Source organism: Anser anser (assembly GCF_964211835.1).
Source record: "Anser anser genome assembly, chromosome: 15".
NCBI lineage: Eukaryota > Metazoa > Chordata > Aves > Anseriformes > Anatidae > Anser > Anser anser.
This window is the reverse complement of record NC_139736.1, coordinates 6,962,572-6,980,898: the sequence shown is the minus strand read 5'-3', so window position 1 is coordinate 6,980,898 and position 18,327 is coordinate 6,962,572. Positions and strand designations below refer to the sequence as shown.

At 41.9% G+C, this 18,327-nt stretch overlaps 1 long non-coding RNA gene across 1 annotated transcript; it reads right to left on the bottom strand.

Annotated features, from left to right (window-relative positions):
* Positions 1 to 7,923: 7,923 nt before the first annotated feature.
* LOC310882123 lies at positions 7,924 to 17,105 on the bottom strand. Its single transcript, XR_014572815.1, has 3 exons — positions 16,579 to 17,105; positions 16,071 to 16,142; positions 7,924 to 14,208 (listed from the first exon to the last, which is right to left on the bottom strand). It is a non-coding gene; the product is annotated as an uncharacterized lncRNA (long non-coding RNA).
* Positions 17,106 to 18,327: the final 1,222 nt, after the last annotated feature.

Genomic DNA, 18,327 nt, shown 5'->3' with positions numbered 1-18,327 from the left:
TGCTCTCCACAGAATATAGTGCCTCATGGCCCCCACGGCTATGATGCTAGTAAGGATTGGGATAAAGTGACTGTTGTTTCTGGACAGGACGAAAGGAAGTTAAACAAAATGGCTTGATCTGAATGAGAAGTTACTCCCCTCCCAATCACCCCACCTTTTTCTTTTCTTTTCTTTTCTTTTCTTTTCTTTTCTTTTCTTTTCTTTTCTTTTCTTTTCTTTTCTTTTCTTTTCTTTTCTTTTCTTTTCTTTTCTTTTCTTTTCTTTTCTTTTCTTTTCTTTTCTTTTCTTTTCTTTTCTTTTCTTTTCTTTTCTTTTCTTTTCTTTTCTTTTCTTTTCTTTTCTTTTCTTTTCTTTTCTTTTCTTTTCTTTTCTTTTCTTTTCTTTTTTCTCTTCTCTTCTCTTCTCTTCTCTTCTCTCTTCTCTCTTCTCTCTTCTCTTCTCTTCTCTTCTCTTCTCTTCTCTTCTCTTCTCTTCTCTTCTCTTCTCTTCTCTTCTCTTCTCTTCTCTTCTCTTCTCTTCTCTTCTCTTCTCTTCTCTTCTCTTCTCTTCTCTTCTCTTCTCTTCTCTTCTCTTCTCTTCTCTTCTCTTCTCTTCTCTTCTCTTTTCTTTTCTTTTCTTTTCTTTTCTTTTCTTTTCTTTTCTTTTCTTTTCTTTTCTTTTCTTTTCTTTTCTCCTAAATGTTTCCTTATTCCTTAGGTATTAAAGGGAACTGATATTCCATTTACCTTGACTTCCTCAGGCTGGGACCTTGATGGGACCTGTGGTACTCTTCATTTATTTCAGTAGGATTTGTGATTCTTGGTCACCTCTACAGGTTCGCTCAAGTCATTAGAGATCAATTGCCCATGTTGAAGGATCTGATTGTACGGAGGAACTGATTTAGTGAACAACTATTCACATGGCGAAGCTCAGCTGCAGCAAAAGCCGAGAGGTGTGACCAGTCAGATGTTGGACTTCACGGCTCAGGGCAATGTCCTGTGCTAGGGATCTATGCAATAGCCTCACTGAGGATATATACACATTTGGATAAAAAGAATTGGCAGTTTGCAGGGCTGGCAATCTGGTTCCTTTGTGAAGAACTACCATCATTAATTAAAATCTCTTTTTTCTGTCTAATTATTTCAGCTCTAGTTCTCTTGCAGGTTCATAAATAGTAACATCCCATTGTCCTGAAAAAAGTCCTTTTTTTTTTTTTCCTTTCTTTTTGCCGTTGCCCTCCTTCTCTGCCCTCTCATGGCTTAAGGTAATTAAACTTCCAAAGCCTGGTCACCTGTCTGAAATATTTAAACATGATCAAAGAGATTTTCGTGTTTCTTTTGCCTGCAAAGCTCCACGGGAGTTTTGAATGCACAGGCTGTTTTTTTTTTCCCTTCTGCAAATAACTGCAGAAGAGGGGCTGGGCCTGTTGAGGGAGCAGGATTTTTTTCCAGACCCAGTGCTACCAAGTTACAGTTTCAAGAGCAAACATTTCAAGCCTTGTGACTTGTGGGCGTTGTGAACGAAAGGTATTTAACCTCGTCTTTGTAATTGCCTCTTTGCCATTTAACTCTAAGGTCCCAACATTTACCGTTGGATGTTGATAATCTTTCCGCTGAACTGTTGCATCCAGCAGACGGTTTTTGCAGAATGTTCCCGTGGAGGATGCTCAGTGAATTTTCTACGTGCATGAATGCATACATGCAGAGTAGCTTGGGCAAAAGAGCTGAATAAAGAACCTGGGCATTTTGAGAAGAAATAGGGGTAAAACTCTGGTATTAAGGCAGAAGGAGATCCGTCTTTTCGTAACTTGAGGTTGAAGTTGTGGGGAATCTTCCTAGGCTGACAGCAAGGCAATCATTTTTTTCAGTTCACTATGAAATCTGCCTTTCCTGTGCAGATATTTAGCTTGTTGGCTGATGTTTTCTTGAAATTTCCTTTATTAAGTGCCAATTTTTGGTACCAGAAAATACCAAACACAGCTAAAGGTCAGAGTAAATCATGAATGAAATTACACAAACCGATGTACAGTAGAGGATAACAGTGAATGTCAGATGCCAGCTTACATAAGCGCTCTCCCCGGAGCAGAGGCCAGCCATACCCGCTAGGAGCAGGCCCGGTGCTTGCGCTGCGAGGCCTTTCTCCCAGCTGCGCTGACAAGAGGCTTAGGTTAAGGCAGAGATTCTCATTAATTTCACCATTAAAACAGCAAATGGTGTCTGAATCATCGCAAGGATTCGGAGACCTTGACGGAATGGTTTTATTTCAAGAAAACATACAACTTCTTCCAGAAATATAGAGGTGCCAGAGGTACCAGGTGTCTGTGGAGGTCTCTCTTGAACAGCAGCTCGACTGGCACCAGGGAAGAAGTGTTTTTTCTTATTTTTCTTACCATTTCTCACTTCTTAGCTTAGCTAATGAGGGAAGACAAAATCAAGGCATACTGCCTGCTGTGAGCAGAGAAGTACCATCTGTGGGGCAGTTCGCAGGCTAGGAGGGTCCGTCAGCTCTGTCCTGATGCAGCACCACACTAGATTCTTGCCTTGGTCCAGAGTGCAAAGTTTTTCTTGTTTCCAAACACAGTCAGTAGACTTTTAGCCAAAGTTTGCTGTTTATGGCATTTTTATGAGCAAGATTTCCAATGACACCACATTGGCTGTTAGGCCCTGAGACAACGATGGCCAACAAACCAACTGAATTCTGTTTAGAAGCAATTAGTTCTGTGAGCCAGAAAGACAAATATAGGATTTCCAGTGTGTCTTGTGTGATTGTTTTGTGGTGTTTTTTTGGTGTGTGTTTTTTTTATTATTTTTTTTTTTTTATTGTGTGTGTGTGATATAAATGCAGAGTTTGTTTGTCTAGTTACCGGGGGTATCTATTTCGTAAAATTTGTGGGGATATTAATACTGTACACATATATATGTATTCAGAGAGGCTTTGTGATCATATAAAACTTAAGAAAGAGTAAGAGGAATCCTTTTTTTTTTTTTTCCTGGATATTTGCAGGGCTGTTTGTATCAGAAAGTAGTGGCACAACTGGAAAAGAAGGAAAAATGCATGTCCCCAGATCACAAGCAGAAAAGTAGATGTTTGAAATACTTTGATGGTAACAAGAATGTTGTCTCCTCTCCAATGTAATTTTTTTTTAAAGCTCAGTAGGCAGCAAAATGAAATGTTTTACAGTTTTATCAAGTGCAGCAAAGTCACTGCTATTATACTTGCAATTTCATGACCTGGTAAACAGATACCTTTGTGCATAAGGGTCTAAGTGTCAGTGGTGTAGAAAACTGATGATTACGCTGCTTTGTGAAATAGGAGCTCCTTCATGAGAAATGTATGGTACCTGAAGCAGCATCACTTGATATTTGCCCTTGTAGACCATGACCCTGTGGCCAGTGTTTATGGTGAGATGAAGAACGAAGAAAACTGCTGGGACAGTAAAACTGGTGATATATTTATGTATTTCAGCTTGGGCTATACGGAATATATATTGCCTCTTCAAGTATGGTGTTTTTCCCTGAATTTTTATGGTGGATATATTAAGCCACCTGCAGGTCCTCTGGGTCTGGATAACTGAATTTATAAAACAGGCAGATATGAAAGAAATCTGGTGGTAGAAGAGCATCCCTGGCTGAGCATTTTCACAGAAATCTTTTGGATTTCACCAGTGAATGGTTGCTTTATGCTGTTCTTGCTGTGTCTTATCTAATTTGTTATTGATGCTATTGCATTTGCTTTCAAACAGTCATTAGAACATTTAATTTGCAGCAGCTGTAATTTATATTTGTAATTTTGTCTAAGGTCAATAAAGGAAACTGAAGAGATTTATAGTCCTAGTTTCAACTAAGATAAATAGAAACAAGCTCTATTTCCCTGCAAAGCTTTATTTAAACGCATTTTAAAAGAACAAAATTAATTAGATGGGATATTTGCATGCAAGTTTGGGTAAACAATCCCTAGTGTCTGAAAGAAATATTAGGAAGTGTGAACATGGTCAGCGTGTTCTTCTCTGAAATACAAATAAACTCTTGGGAACCCTTACCTTCAAGTAGGATCCAGTGGGAGTCAAGTAACTATTTCAAAAGGTTTCCTAAGAGCAGCAGTTGATAAACATCCTTGAGATATGTTGTATTAATACTCTACAAAAACGTTATAGTTGCATGTTTTACATATTGTCAGGATCAGTCTAAGAGTGGAAAACAAGACCCTGAAAGCAAGGCACTTTGTTTGTTTCACAACAATCCTCAAGCATGGGTTGCAGAAATGTGTTAATTTTCAAGAAGTCTCTGTCATTTATGAAATATTTATGTTTGAAGCACCGCCTGATGCATGGGGAAGAGGTGCCTCTCCCATCCAGCAATTAGCTGAGGGATTATGCCAGGCAGCAAAGACATGAGAACAGCCAGGCCTGCTCGGGGCTTTAGCACAATTTCAAGACAAGTTTTGTGGAATGGAGGAAGCAATGCCTAATGAACCCCCCTCTTTTGAACAGCAGGATGGGATTCCCTGCCCCAAAGAGCTGAAGGCTGGGGGAATATCACTGCATCTGACCCCAAACGGGGCAGCTTGTGGGTCTGCTCGGCCATTTGGCTCTCAGGCCTGTCTAACATGGTGCCCTGGGGAGGGAATTCTTTCTCCACCCCCTGCTAATTTGATTTATGTCTAATCCAGCAGCCTTTTGCCAATAGTCTGCTGGTATCCTTGTGCCAGGGTACATGTTACTCTCCCCTGTGGTGTAGCAGAAATGTTAAGCCTGGCTGTTTTGGATAAAGCTCCAGTCCTACTGGTGTGTGATCATATGAAAATGGCAGATTTCATACTGAAGAAAAATATAATTTGTACTTCTCAGTGGCATGAGGGAGAAAGTTCCACAATAAGACTGTAACCCCTTCCCAAAAGGGCAGTTGCCTTCTTGATAAGATTTGCAATATTAGGGTATTTTGGGTTGGAGTTTTGCCTACCTGCTGCACCCGTTCTGGGTTTTGCTCACCTCAGTTCTCCTGACGTGGCAAAACTCCTGAGTTTGCTGTACTCATGGACTTACACAAACGGGGATGGCATGTGCCAGGGTGGGAGGAAGGAAGCAGAACTCCTGTTCCAGCCTGCACATAGCTCATCTCCCTCCGCCTTTCTGGAAAGATGGGTGTCCAGCTAACACCTATATTCTGCAGGCATTTTCCCCTATGGGGAGCATTCCAGGGTGGAAAGTGCTGTTTCTAATCTGCACTATTCTTAGATTGCTAAAGCGGGAAGAAAATAAAGGAAGAAAAAAGGGAAAACTCCCTGATTTCTACTTTGGCAGAAAGCTTTTTGCTGCACATTTCCTCATGTCACATCCCATTGAAGGTCATGGAGAAAGTGAGAGTGTAACCTACCCCGTCTGAGTGTGCATGCTACGTTTCAGGAGGAGGATTTGTCTTTGAATGCTAACTGCCAACGGCAGCTAGGTGCTGTCCTGGAAGAGACATACTTTCTCCTCTCCCTTATTGTGGCTGTTTGAATTCAGTTCATTTAATATGTTTGTAATTGCATAGTGCAGTCATCTCTACAGCACTTTGTAAACAGCAATTTTTGCCGTAAGCAGCCAACCAGCACCTTGCCTCCAGTCATCACCAGGGTTAAATGTTACCATTATGATCTTGGACTTAATATGACTAATATTTGAACCGCAACAAATTTTTATATGGGCCATGAAACAGTAAACCCCATAATTATTCCTCTTGTTATAACTTCTATTAATAATTGCACATATGTTAAGGCAATTGCTATATGTGCCAAGAAGGGATTATGGTGCTAGGGCCGGTACAGAGAGAAGTCTGCAGAAGAAGATGGGCTTTCTTCTAAGAACTTTCTCTTTCAAATGGATAACACAGAAGCAAATGTGTCAACAAAAATTTGAGAGGCAAGGAGACATGCTCAGCCACGTAGTTAATTTAGTAGAACAGAAAAGTAACCTGTAATCCTGAACCACTGCTAGGCTCCAAAACATTATCCTGTTCACCCAGACAGAGCTATGGCACACTGAAGCTATAGATGCTTTGTTTATTGTGTGCAGTCAGTTCAACTTGTGACTTCACCTGCCCTATTACCCTGTGTTTTCTTTAGAAACTTCTAACAAAAGACTCGAGTGAAAGATTTCTTCAGAATAAATAGCTGTTTGTGAGTCAGTGCATGATATTGGATTTCACCTGGTGTGGTTTTTGGAAGAGAGAAATTTAAAAGGAACAACAGATAACAGCCAGATGTAAATGGCTGGTAGGTTAGTCGGAGGGCTTGCAGGTACCCTGTAGTGGCCCTGTGTCCTGTTGTCAGCCTGCAAGACACTGTCCTCAGGCCTGAAGGGCTACAGCCTATGTGGAGGCAAAATGGTCCACTCTTTTGTCATTTTTAATAAAACCAGTTGATTTCCTTCCAGAACTGTACATTCGTATATCCCTAGTATCTGTCCTCTTCTGCTGAATAAACGCTGCGTGGGAGCGCAAGGAGGGCTGGCTGACTTTTTAAACTGCAATGAGGGATCTGCTGAGGAAGGTTTACTTCTACTGAGGAGGTCTTCTGCTAAGCATCAGCAGAGAAGGCTTTAACCCCCCATCCCAGCACAGTCACAGTATCTGGAGTATCTTCTCCACTGCTTTCCCCCTCTGATTTTCAGGGTGGGTGTTGACGACCAACAAGAACATCTCCAAATTCAATACCCCTTTAAGGTATGCTGGGTTTTTCTAACCATATTCAGGCCTTTCCTTGGTGAACGAGTACATGGTTGAGCTGAGCTTTGGAGCCCACCACTTGGATTTGCTGCACACCAGTGTCAGGAGCCCCAGCTGCGGTCTGGAGACTGGCCATTCTGCTTTCCTGCACATTGATGGGGGAGAGTGGGGAAGAGAGAACGGAGATACGTCTCCATGGCTTGCGTCCCTGGGGTGAAAAAATGAAAGAAGGGGATGTTGGAGACGTGTGCCATTATACCAGCGTTTCAAGTCACTAAATAATAGGCAGTATTGTGAAGCGTCTCCAGGGAGGAGGCTTCCGGTGGTAGCTCTCTGTGCCTCCCTGCTGTGAGTCACTGTGAGCTAAGAAGAATTGGTACCAAGGAAAAAGCACTGAGATAACAACCTTGAAAAATTAGAAAAGAGAAGGGGGGAAAAAAAAAGAAAGAATTATACGCTGAAAAGAGCAAAACTGTCTCACCATAAAAGCATTCTGTAAATGAACTCCCATGCTTCCAAGCTGTATGTCTTTATCAAAACCACCATCTTTTAAGGGTGGAGAGATGTGCACATCAAGATTTAAGGACTTTACCTATTGTGTTACAGCCTAAGCCAGTGATTGGTATGCTGCCAGTTTGCAGCAGGCATCACCAAGGCTATGGAACCGTTTTTGAATCTTACGCTTGCAGTTATAAGGAACAGTATTTTGTGCTGCCTTGGGAGAAATAGTGAGCTGTGTTTTCCTTTCTCTGAGCATGCAGGTCTGTAGTGTTAAGAACATTGACATCTATTCAAGCATGTTTTACTTTTCTAAGAGCTGCAGACAATGCCATGGTGTGTGGAAATTTTGTGGTGTTTGCTAGCTGCTGGGTCTTCTTTTCTTGGAGATAAACGTATGTTGTGTTATTAAGAAGGACCCTTCAAGTTGCTGCTCTGATTTATATTCCATTCTAAACTGTTGCGTGCATTTATTGTTTGTTAAAGGCTGACATCCCTGGAGACCTAAGCTCTTTATTTATCCGCAGAGTGAAATTCTTCTCTCTGAAGAGGGGATGCCAAAGGCACTAATTGTCAGTGAAAGTCTTGCACACACAAAAACAATCTTTCTCTATTTTTTAGCCAGAATAATTTTGCTATGTGAAGATGAACTCCTGAAATGGGAACCTATTTGGAGAATTTATCTGACAGAAGCAATAGGACTTCAGCTTGAGGACCTAGACCAGCCCAAATGAAGGTGAGAAGAAGAATGGTGTTATATATGGAATTTTTTCTTCATATGCTCTGCCTTTGTTCTAAGGCAAAACACTTTGCGGGGCAGCCTTGAGAACTGGACTGTGCAATGTGAAGTGACAAATAACCTTTATTTTGTCAGTAGGGCCCAGGTGCCAATGATAGTGGTGTTGAGGCAGGCTCGGAGCAGTTTAAGATGGGAGATCTGGGGATACAAACACCTCCACACTAGACATCATCGCCATCTCCACCACTGGAGTGTAGTATAAAATACTTCTGATTCTATTTTTTGTTTTTATTCTCCATCTGTTTAGAATTGTCTAATATATACCAACTGAGCTCCTTTAGCATTCTACTCTCCTCAGCTCTGTGTGGTTTATTAATAGGCATACCTGGCATCTGCTGCTCCACAGAGAACTCATGCCTCCTATCCTTAAGCAAGTCAATAGTGTTGGTCATCCTACTGGTATTATTTTAGGGATGCAAAGAAAGAGAGGGAGGGAAATCTTGTAAGAGCAACATACTTTTTTAGCCTAGCATATTGGTTTTAAATGTAGTCCCAACACATGGCTATATTGCAACTTGTAAAATACCTTCCAAAGGCAGAATTCACAGAAGTTACCAACTACTTGCGAACAGCCTATAAAGGCTAATACTAAAAGGTACTTTCATTTCCTCATTTGCTTCTGTCAAAGGAAGATGATTCGGTGATGGAAAAATTAATTTAACAAAAGCATGAATGTTGATCTTCACATTTATGTTCCTTCACCCACCCTTTAAGTAGGCAGCATCCTCCAGTCTTAGTCATCTCTGAAATCCCAGAGAGCAGGAAGCTCCGATGTAATCTGCGGAGAGATAGGAGCTTTGGCCCAGTGTGCGTTTTGCTATAGCATTCTACAAGAATGGCTACAGGGCATCTACTCAAGAAACGTGAAAAGTAGATTTATTTTAATTACATCAATTTATGCTCATTAAAAACCTCCTCAATAACTAACCCTGGTATTGAATTGTTTTGTATCACTTCCTAATGCGCTCAGACAACGTTTATTTAATTTAATTGACAGTAAGGGTAAATTTATAGGACTGTAATTCATGCTTTTAGTGAAAGAAAAAAACCTAACAACATGGAGCTGTATAATTTGCTACAGAAGTGAAGTAGAAAAATTCATCAGAGCAAAGTGTATATTCAATTTTAATAGTTTTCCTCATCAGGGTCTTTTAATGGAATTTCTTTTGTAATTACTCTAGGGCATTTGAAGCTGCCCGTTGCGAGAGCTTGCCAAATGACTCTGAAATGAATCCAAATGATAGAGAAGAAATTTTAATACTGTAACCTGTTCACTTCTTTTTCTCTTTGATATCACTTTTTCTGGAGTAAAATACAGTGATGTTTCCCCAAAAGATCTCCACTTCTCTCTCTTTCTCTCTCTCTCTTTTTTTTTTTTTGTCCAGAAACTTTGCTTTACCATTTCAGCATAGGTTATGGTTTTAGAATGGATAATCAGACCCACTTGTGGTTCCTGAAGGTCCTCTCTGGGTCTCAGCTAAAAAGGGTGTCTCCAAGTCAGCTGGTGACAGTCTGTAGCCTTTCCATGCTTGGGTCTGTAGAAAATACTACTTTCTAATGGAAAAAAAGTCTTCAAATAATCTAATCTAAAAGGAAAAAGAAAAAAGTCCAGTTGAGACATTTTAGATATTATAATGTCACAAAATAGTACTGTCACACCCCATCCTTCCTATTTTAGGAGGTTTTCATATGTTAAAGTGAAATGACCAAAATGATAAGGGAAGTTTCTGGTTTTGTTAGACCCCAGCATTGTAGAGTAGGCCTGAGAAGCCTTGTAAGGCTGCAATCAGCGCTGTCCTCCTTCTACAAAAGGGCAGCTCTCTGCTGGGGGACTCCCATGAGCCAGGAGGCAACTGGTTTCTGGCCGCTTCCTTCCCAGGATCAGCCACCCTCGATTTTTGGTGTGTTCATCCCAAGGTGCCCGTTGCATGCAGTGGGACTGGCAATGGAACAAGTGGGACGTTGTCCTCCCACTCTGTCCTTGTGGGATGTACATGCCCTGCCACAACCTCATGTGGAGGAGAATTCCCCCAAAACCATCATTTACAGAAGCTATGTGAGTAAGAGACAACAGTCAACAACCTTTGACCTATTTCTGTTAAATACTGCCAAAATATGAAATACTTCTTTGGAGTCTGTGTTTTCCTGGAGTGCATAGCAAATAGTTAAACCGGCAAGGAAGAGTTTCAAAGTGGATTTGATCTTTACAAGGAGTAAGCATCCAATCACAACAAGGTCATAGCAGTTTGTAGACTTCCGTGCAGGGAGCAGAAGGTGTTTCTATGGGGCAGTGAATTTCCTTAAGGAGCAAAGTGGGACCTGACCTCACATCCTACCTGCACATGAGGAAAGGGTCTGTATTTAAGCTCAGGTTTGTAAGAAATTGCTCCATTGCAAGCTGAGTGTAATACATTTGAGATGACAAGATTTCATCCTGTGCTATCATAAATAAAGGTAAGTATGATGCTAAGAATTAATAAAAGGAGTTCATTTCTCCAGACAATCAACCTTCAGTACAGAAATCAAAGGCACTGATGAACTTTGGCCTCTGTGTGTGAAGTTCTTACGCTTTAGTGATTAGTATCAGGCCTCAATGACTTCCCGTAATGTGTAAGTAGCATGAACAGCAGCTATCACACAACTTCACTGGGCTTTCAGATAAGTATCTAGAGGTAGAGCTGGGTTTTAGAGGTTTAAAGAGTGCAATTACCATTTTAATATTGCTGCACATGGAATTGGAAGATTAATTTTTGTAGGTCTATTTTTATGATTTTTCACAGGTTGGAAGAGATATGCAAAAAGCTGGCAACAATATGCTAGAAATAAATTAAGTGCTGCTGATAGCTAATTAAAGGAGCACAACTAGATAGCAGAATTACTGGAGAAAACAAAATCTGTTTCATTTTAAAATCATGCCGTACTTTTTATTGGGCCTCCAAAAAAGAGGAGAAGAATTTTTGACATCATCTGCTCTTGTTTCTAAATGAAGTCTAAACGAGCCTTTTCAAAGCCAAGACTATGTCTCAGAAGTTCAGAGAATAGAAAAATATATATATTTTTCTTCCCCTGTAGCCTATAGTTACTGTTTTAACATTTGTGAGTGTATTTATTGTTACCTGTCAATTCCTGTATTCTAATGCACGAATGTAGTGCGTTCTATAGTTTAATTTCCAGCTCATTCACTGCGTCCTGACAAGGCTTTTAGAGTTGATCCAATAGAAAATGAACTCAGTTTCTAGATGGTGTGGATACGTGACTATTTCATTGAGATCCAGTTTAAGAAAAGAGGTAGAAGCTGGCAAGTCTACCAGAGAGCTGGGCTCATCCTAGGGAAAAGCAGCAGTGTTTTGGTACAGCATCAGCAGGAGATTTGCTGCAAGCGGCTGGTGACCTTCTCTTTTCCTTTCAGACTTGATCTGAGCTGAGCATTTGTAGCTGGGCTACATCTGGGGGCGGAGGGAGGGGGATGTATCTGCTGCAGTCTGCACAGCAGCGTGCAGCGTCATGTCAAAATCAAGATGGACTTGATAACTCTAATTAGTATTATCTCCCTACAGCATGCTGCCAGGGGTGTTGCTAAGATGCTGTGTGGGTTGGTAAGGTGGCGGAACAACAAACGATGATCGTAGAGAAGGATGGAGACAAACCCATTAAAGGGCACTTTTCCCGTGTTTCACGTATTAGAGATATTGAGCTTAAATATTAGACTGGCAATAAAGTATGGAAAATCCATGGTTTTGAGATCTTGCTACAAATTAATCCTTTCACCAGGCAGAAAGTTTTGAAGTGGGTTCAGGTTTGAGGCGTTGGACCAAGCTCTGCAAGCAGGAACAAACCCCAGCGGCTGCACTGTTACATCACACCCTGACACCGCACTGTGACAGGAACAGAGAGGTGGTAATTTTAAAGGCCTGTTAATGTAACTGGTCACGTCTATATAAATGCTGGGAACGTTGATGTCTCCTGCAGCACATTCCTGAGGCGTCCCCTGTTTTGTGCCAGAGGTGTTAAGATTGTTAAAGGTGCTGTGTGATGTTTTCTGGTTTGGAGGATGGGAGGAAAAAGGAAGGGAGCAAAATAGATGTACTTGGGGGACTCTAAAATAGTTGCTTAGTATGCATTTCATTCAGAGTTTGTTCCCACTGGACTTGTCTTAGGGGTAAAATGGAGGCCATAAACTTCTTGCCACAATAACCTTAAAACTCTAAGCTCCCATAGCTGACTGAAGTCCTTTAATACACCTATATACAGAAAAGCTCTCTGGTCTTGCCCCATCCTTACTCCAGTGTCCCTCTTTGAAGAGGCAGATTAATTGGCCACCCCACTGACATCTATTTTAATGACAGAAGCATAATTTAATGACATAAAATTTATTTTAGCTGATAGGAGATAGTAGGGATTTTTTCCTCACATTATCCCTGTTATTTTCCTTTTAGTGAAGGGGATAGCACCAGATTCCCTTTTACTAGTGTGAGCATGTCACAGGATTGTAAGGTGCCCCTTTTTCCTGCTCTTGCTTTTTCTCTCAGCATCAGTATTAAATGTCTGAGAAGATAACTATTTCAACAACGTATTTTCCAAAATGAAATAGGAAAAGAAAGGATTTTTTTCTCCAAGTATTGGTGATGACACTTCAAAAATATGAGATCCTTTAAGAGCGCATACCTGAGCCTTCCAGAAGTCTATTCTACGGCAGCTGCATCCAGGGATCAAGAAGCCTCACATGAGAGCCACAGAGAGTCCAAAATTCCCAAACACACCCTTGCTGAGAAGGGTTACGGCTGTGGTTGCTCACCGCCCACCCCTGCATCACCACCAATCGCCCTGGGGTCCTCTGCCATAAAATCAGTGGGGAGCCCACGGCCAGGCCTTGGCTGTGTCAGTGAGGGGCTCGTTTACAGCCTAACCACCAGGGTGACTTGTGTGGGATGCTTCCTCCACAAAACGTGCTAACACTGCGGAGATAACTCTGCCTGTGGGCTGTCAGCCTGCCTTGACATTTGTAAGTGCTCCAGCTCTGCTGTCTCACGGTGAATTCTTCTTTCTGCTGGTGCTGTTGACGTGCTGCCTTCTGCTAAGCTCTCCATCCCTATAAATCTTGTTAGGAGTCAGATTTGGCAATCAGTAACAGCTCCCAAGCAGGGCTGACCACCACGGGCTCCTTGTGAAGTCCACATGTAGCTGTGCACAGAGTGGGAGCTGCCACCATACCGTGAGGCATCCATCCATGGGCTAGCGAGAGCTGCAGGCATCAGTGTGCCTTCAAGCAAGTCCTTGCCAGCCCTCCCTTCCTGCTGGAAAATCAAAATACCACCATCCTCCTGCCCCACAGAGGTGTTCTGGTTAATTTTCCCCCTGCTCCTGTTGAGGAGCCTGAACTCTGCTGTAGATGTACGCGTTGTGGGATCACAGCTGTATAGCCTTCCATCTGCTCTGCCCACCTGCTTGTAAGGTGCACTTGCTCCTGTTATATTTGCCTGAATCAAGTTGATGGTATTTACAGGGCAATAGCTAACCAGCTTCTCTCAGAAGCAGGAGCTGAAGGTAAGCGTACGGTAACCTGTAGGTTTAAGTGTATTATGCATTTGGAAAGGGCAGTAGCCTTACAATACTGATAGAAAGATAGAAAAAGCAAGGGGTTTCTCCCAGAGAAAAAGGCTTGGGTGTTGTTGTTGTGTGTTTTTTTGAAGGGTAAGGTCAATAGGAAAAGGAATAGATCCTTCTCTTTCACATATGTTTCCTTGTGGAAGTGGGAAATGCTGGCATTCAATAGAAAAGTCAGAATTTTATGCAGCAAACCAGTACGTCTTTCAGTGTATTTATTTACTCAAAACAGCTATACATCGAAAATACTTTTGGTAGAAATGTGTGGTCAGTCATCATCTCACAGGAGACCTAGGAGACCCAAATGCAATATTCTTTTATCAAGGGTGTTTTATTCTGTAGCTTCATAGCAGGCTGTGTTTTTAAGAGAGCTTTCTTACAGAAACAGGAGATGTTCTCATGAAAAATAAACGGGGAGAGTGAAGAATCTCTGAGAAAATTCTTTCAAAATTAAAACTGACTTTCTTCATAGCTGCTCCTGTGGCCCCCTTTCATGTCCATGTCCTCTGGGCAGCTCAGCAGAGAGCAAGGCTGGCATGGAGGCTGGGGAGAGCAGTTTTGGCTTGTGTCTTGCATCGCATGCTGGAAATCCTGTGAGTGAGGCTGGCCAGGTTCATCGATGGGCTAATCAGAGGAGAAAAGTGCCACGTGGCTGAGATAAGTAACCATGTCAGAGCAAATTTTACAGTTGTGCCAGAGCAACTTGAATTAGACCAACCTTTGATGGCTACAAAGGTGGGACTTAATGTCCTGGGGGAGCAGGTTTTCCCATTATATATTCATTTAATATTTTTTTTTGCTTTAAATTGGCTGGAAATAACACAAAAATGGGTTTTTGACAGACTTGTACTCTTGCTTCTGAAATCCAAGGGAATTAAGAGATCTGGCCAGACAAAAATTTGAGAAAGCAGTAACACTAAACTGAATTTCATTCCTTGCTTCTGTCTTTATTGCTTGAGTGTGGATTTATGTGGAAAAGCTTTATTTTCGAGAAGTTACTCCAAACCTTCACGCAAGTTGCAATTTATAATAAACAAAACTTGTAAAACGAGATAAAAGTCCTGAACCAGTGCAAGGGATTTGCTGACTGGGATGTGTGGGGTTTCTAGCTCAGGTAGATGTAATGCAACTAATAATCTGCGGGAAAGGTCAGCATGAAGGAGGCAAAGTACATTTTTAATTTACACACTTATGTAGCTTGTGGCAGGTGTTGAAATCGGCATCAAACACATGCAAAGATGTCTGGCATTATCGCTTTTAGGTCACGCACTTGAAAATGATACAACGTGGAAGGCAGGGACTTAATGTAGAGAATTCTGTATTTCCACCAGAATGCTCCTACCCCTGCTGATGAGCTGACATTTGCGGTCCAATATTTCCCAAAGATACTGGCAGCTTTATAATTAGGCCCTCAGTCAGAGCTGCCTTTCTGCTTGTGCCTCACCCTGTACAGATTTGCACTGTAGAGGTTTTTTAGTAGCAAGCGCGATGTTTGACACGCATTGACCAGAAGTAACCGGAGCAAAGGAGGAGCTGGGCTTAGTCCAACCGCAGTTGTGTAGCACTGAGGCTTTCTGAATCAAGCTTCTGCCTCAGTGACTTCTTCGGGGTCATGGAGTGTTCTTTAGATGAATGGGAATATGTATATATGCGAGCAGACCTTTGTCACCCTGGGATAAAGCACAGCCGTGTTGCCCCGGGACACAACAGGACCGGCCTCGTGCCTCCCGGCTCACCCGCTGTGCTGAGAACGCTCAAAGGGAGCAGCGAGCCAAGAAATGGTCTCAGCGCCCCATGCTTGGCGGCGTCTTCAATGAAAATATGAACGGCTTAAGGAAGTTTTCTCCAGGATGTTTCTTATTCTGCCCTCAAAAAAGGCTTTCCCCCATGCACAGTGGGAGACCCGCGCTTCGCAGCCTGCAGTCTCAGAGGAGCTGCTTGCACTTGAATGACACCAGGGGTACGGTCGTAAATGCAATATCAGGCTTGGTCAAACTCATGGCAAACCAAAAAAGAAGGGAAATGAAGAATAATCTGTATTGTTTTCATACACAGTAGACTTTCAGAAATACTCAAAAAACGTCTTTTATTTCTTAAATGGTCTGTGAAGTTATGGCAGATGTATGAGCATGCAGGGATAAATTATTGGAAAACTGTCTCTATATTTGCATGCATAGCTATAAATATATGTTTCTGTGCACAGGCATGCAAATATATAGATGAGTGTGCATGTGCTCATGTTTATATATATGCATGTACTTTCATGCATACACAAAAACAATTTTCTATAGCTTTTCTCATGTTTAATGATAATACTGAATACTGGTATTCAGCAATCTTAATCCTCAAATGTGTTGAGGAAAGGTAGATTTTAATGGTGTTAAATGAAGCATTTAGCGCAGAGGGCCTCTCACCTTTGGTGGCACACTCTCAAAATGAAATCCAGTGTTCAGATACAATAATAAAAAGAAGAAAAACAATATTACCTGTTTAAAGAGAATATAAAAATCCAATTAAGTTCGGAATTTTAATTTGCTTGCAAGCTTGGGTTTGTTGCTCTGTGAAAAGAATGAAAATGTAAATGACATTTCTGTGTGTTATCTACATAATCCAGAGGCTAGAATATCCTGTCATGCTTACTTTGTCTAGCGATGATAAAGCTAAACAGTTTTAACTGAATTTCCTGTAAATGGGCAAATAATCAAAATTGAACATCTTTATATTCTGATCTTTCATTAATTTATGTAGAAACGCTGTTATAAAGAGATTAGCAGTTACAAAAGAAAATGAATTTGTGCCTGGCATCTGACAGTAGCTATAGCGCGTGAAGTGCTGTAGGTACAGGAAGAACAGCCTGGTCACTCGCTTCTGAACCCTGAACTAAGGCACGGGGAGGGAGGCTTTGCTCCATGGGGCCCACAGGGCACCCACCATCGATGTGCAGAGTCAGACCATCGTGTCCAAGTGTCACTGCCCTCCCCTAGCCCTTCTCACCTTGAAATGCAGCAACTCAGTCGTGGCTGCCTGCTAAGACACGCCGTGCTGGGTGGGGAGCACACAGCGAAAGGTGGCAGAGCAGAAAGAATGTCCAAACCCATACTGTTTTAACAGGCCTTGTGCCTAACGGTGGGATTAAGGCTTCAACCAAAGGAGCCTGTTGGGTACGGAGCAGGACTGGAAATTCTTGGTGTCTGATTTTTTAAATACCAGTCTCTGCAGTGGTGGGTGCCCAGTCAGAAGATTATCCAGCCCCACAGTGTCTGGGAAATCTGTTCCTTCCTTCGGAAATGGTCAGAGGCTGTTTGTACACCCTGCAGGTTTTGATAGGAGATACGTAAGCAGTTGTTAAATTGTTCATTTGACCTAGAATGGTACAGAAAGCAGAGCTGTAAAACTTCCAGATCCACCTGTTGATAAGGAAGCAGCTTTATCTGCTTTTTCCATTTTTTCACGGGCTCCCAGTTCTGCTCCTGGCAGTACCTCTCACTACAGATTTTGCAACCTTCAACCTGTTCATCTCATTGCAGCAGTACGGCAGGGATGGGACTGGCATCATCGGCACCCGGAGTCTTCTGCACTTCACAAAGTTACGCATCTTCTTCTGCATTTCTTCAAGTACAGAAAACTGGCAACCCATGTGTCTCTTCATGTCCTGCAGAGCAATTAAAGGACAGCCAGGTAAGTTTTAGATGGGTATAAAAAGAATAATTTTTTCTTTATTTTTCCTGTATTAAGGATTGCTTGTGTGTTACTTATCTAGTCATTACTGTGGTCCTACAGCATATCTCTTGTTCAAGGTCATGTTGCCTGTGAAAATGAAAAGAATGAATTACAAGCGCACACAGTGATATAATCCAAAATGCATTTGATATGACAAAGTTAACACTGTGATTTTAGCCTCGTTTCATTACATAGCCTCGAAAAAAATCTTGGGGCCTCATCTCAGTTTCACAGGCAATATTATGCAAGAAACATCGCCTGCCAGCGTCTAATATGCAACCAGCAGGTGTTGTTCAGCCCTTTCATAGTTACCTCCTTCGTGCCTCTTCAGAGTTAGCACAGTGTCTGCCTCAAGGCAGCCTCGGAAAATTAGGCACCCATGTTCATAAACATCCTATAAATCTGTTCTCATTTTCCTAAAAAAAGATATCAAAACAGTCACAAACACTGATGCAGACACAAATTTTCCCCAGTGCTTCAGTGCTTTTTCTTCCTGCGCACCCTTCTGCTCCTGGGAAGGCTTAAGCTGTGTCGCAGCAAACCCGAGCCAGCACTGTCAGAAAGCAGAGCCCTCTGCAAGCACATCCCTGCTGCTCCTGCTGCTGGAGCAGAAGGACCTGACCGCACCCTTGTTCTTAAAGCCAAATGCTAAATTCAATCAGCAAAAGCTTAAGCAGTCCCAGTTCTTTCTGATAGTGCTAAAAAAAAATTAATTAATTAATTAATTGCAGATAAGTTATTTGTGTTTGAATATTGAATCCCAAAGGGGTGGTAGTTATTTTTTCTAATTCTGTGGAGACAAAGTAAATGGTTGTGAATAGCCCAGTAGTAGAGTAGAATTGATTATTAATGTCCATGCTATTAAAACCACCTCCAATTGCTAAAAGGTCTTGTTTCATGGTGGTGGACCTATGTGTCTACCCTGTTAGTGTTAAGCCCTAACAGAAATAAAGCACAGCAACACAGAGCTCTGGAAGGGTTTCAGCAGAGCTGGTTGCTGCATCCTGCCTCACTGTTGTGGTT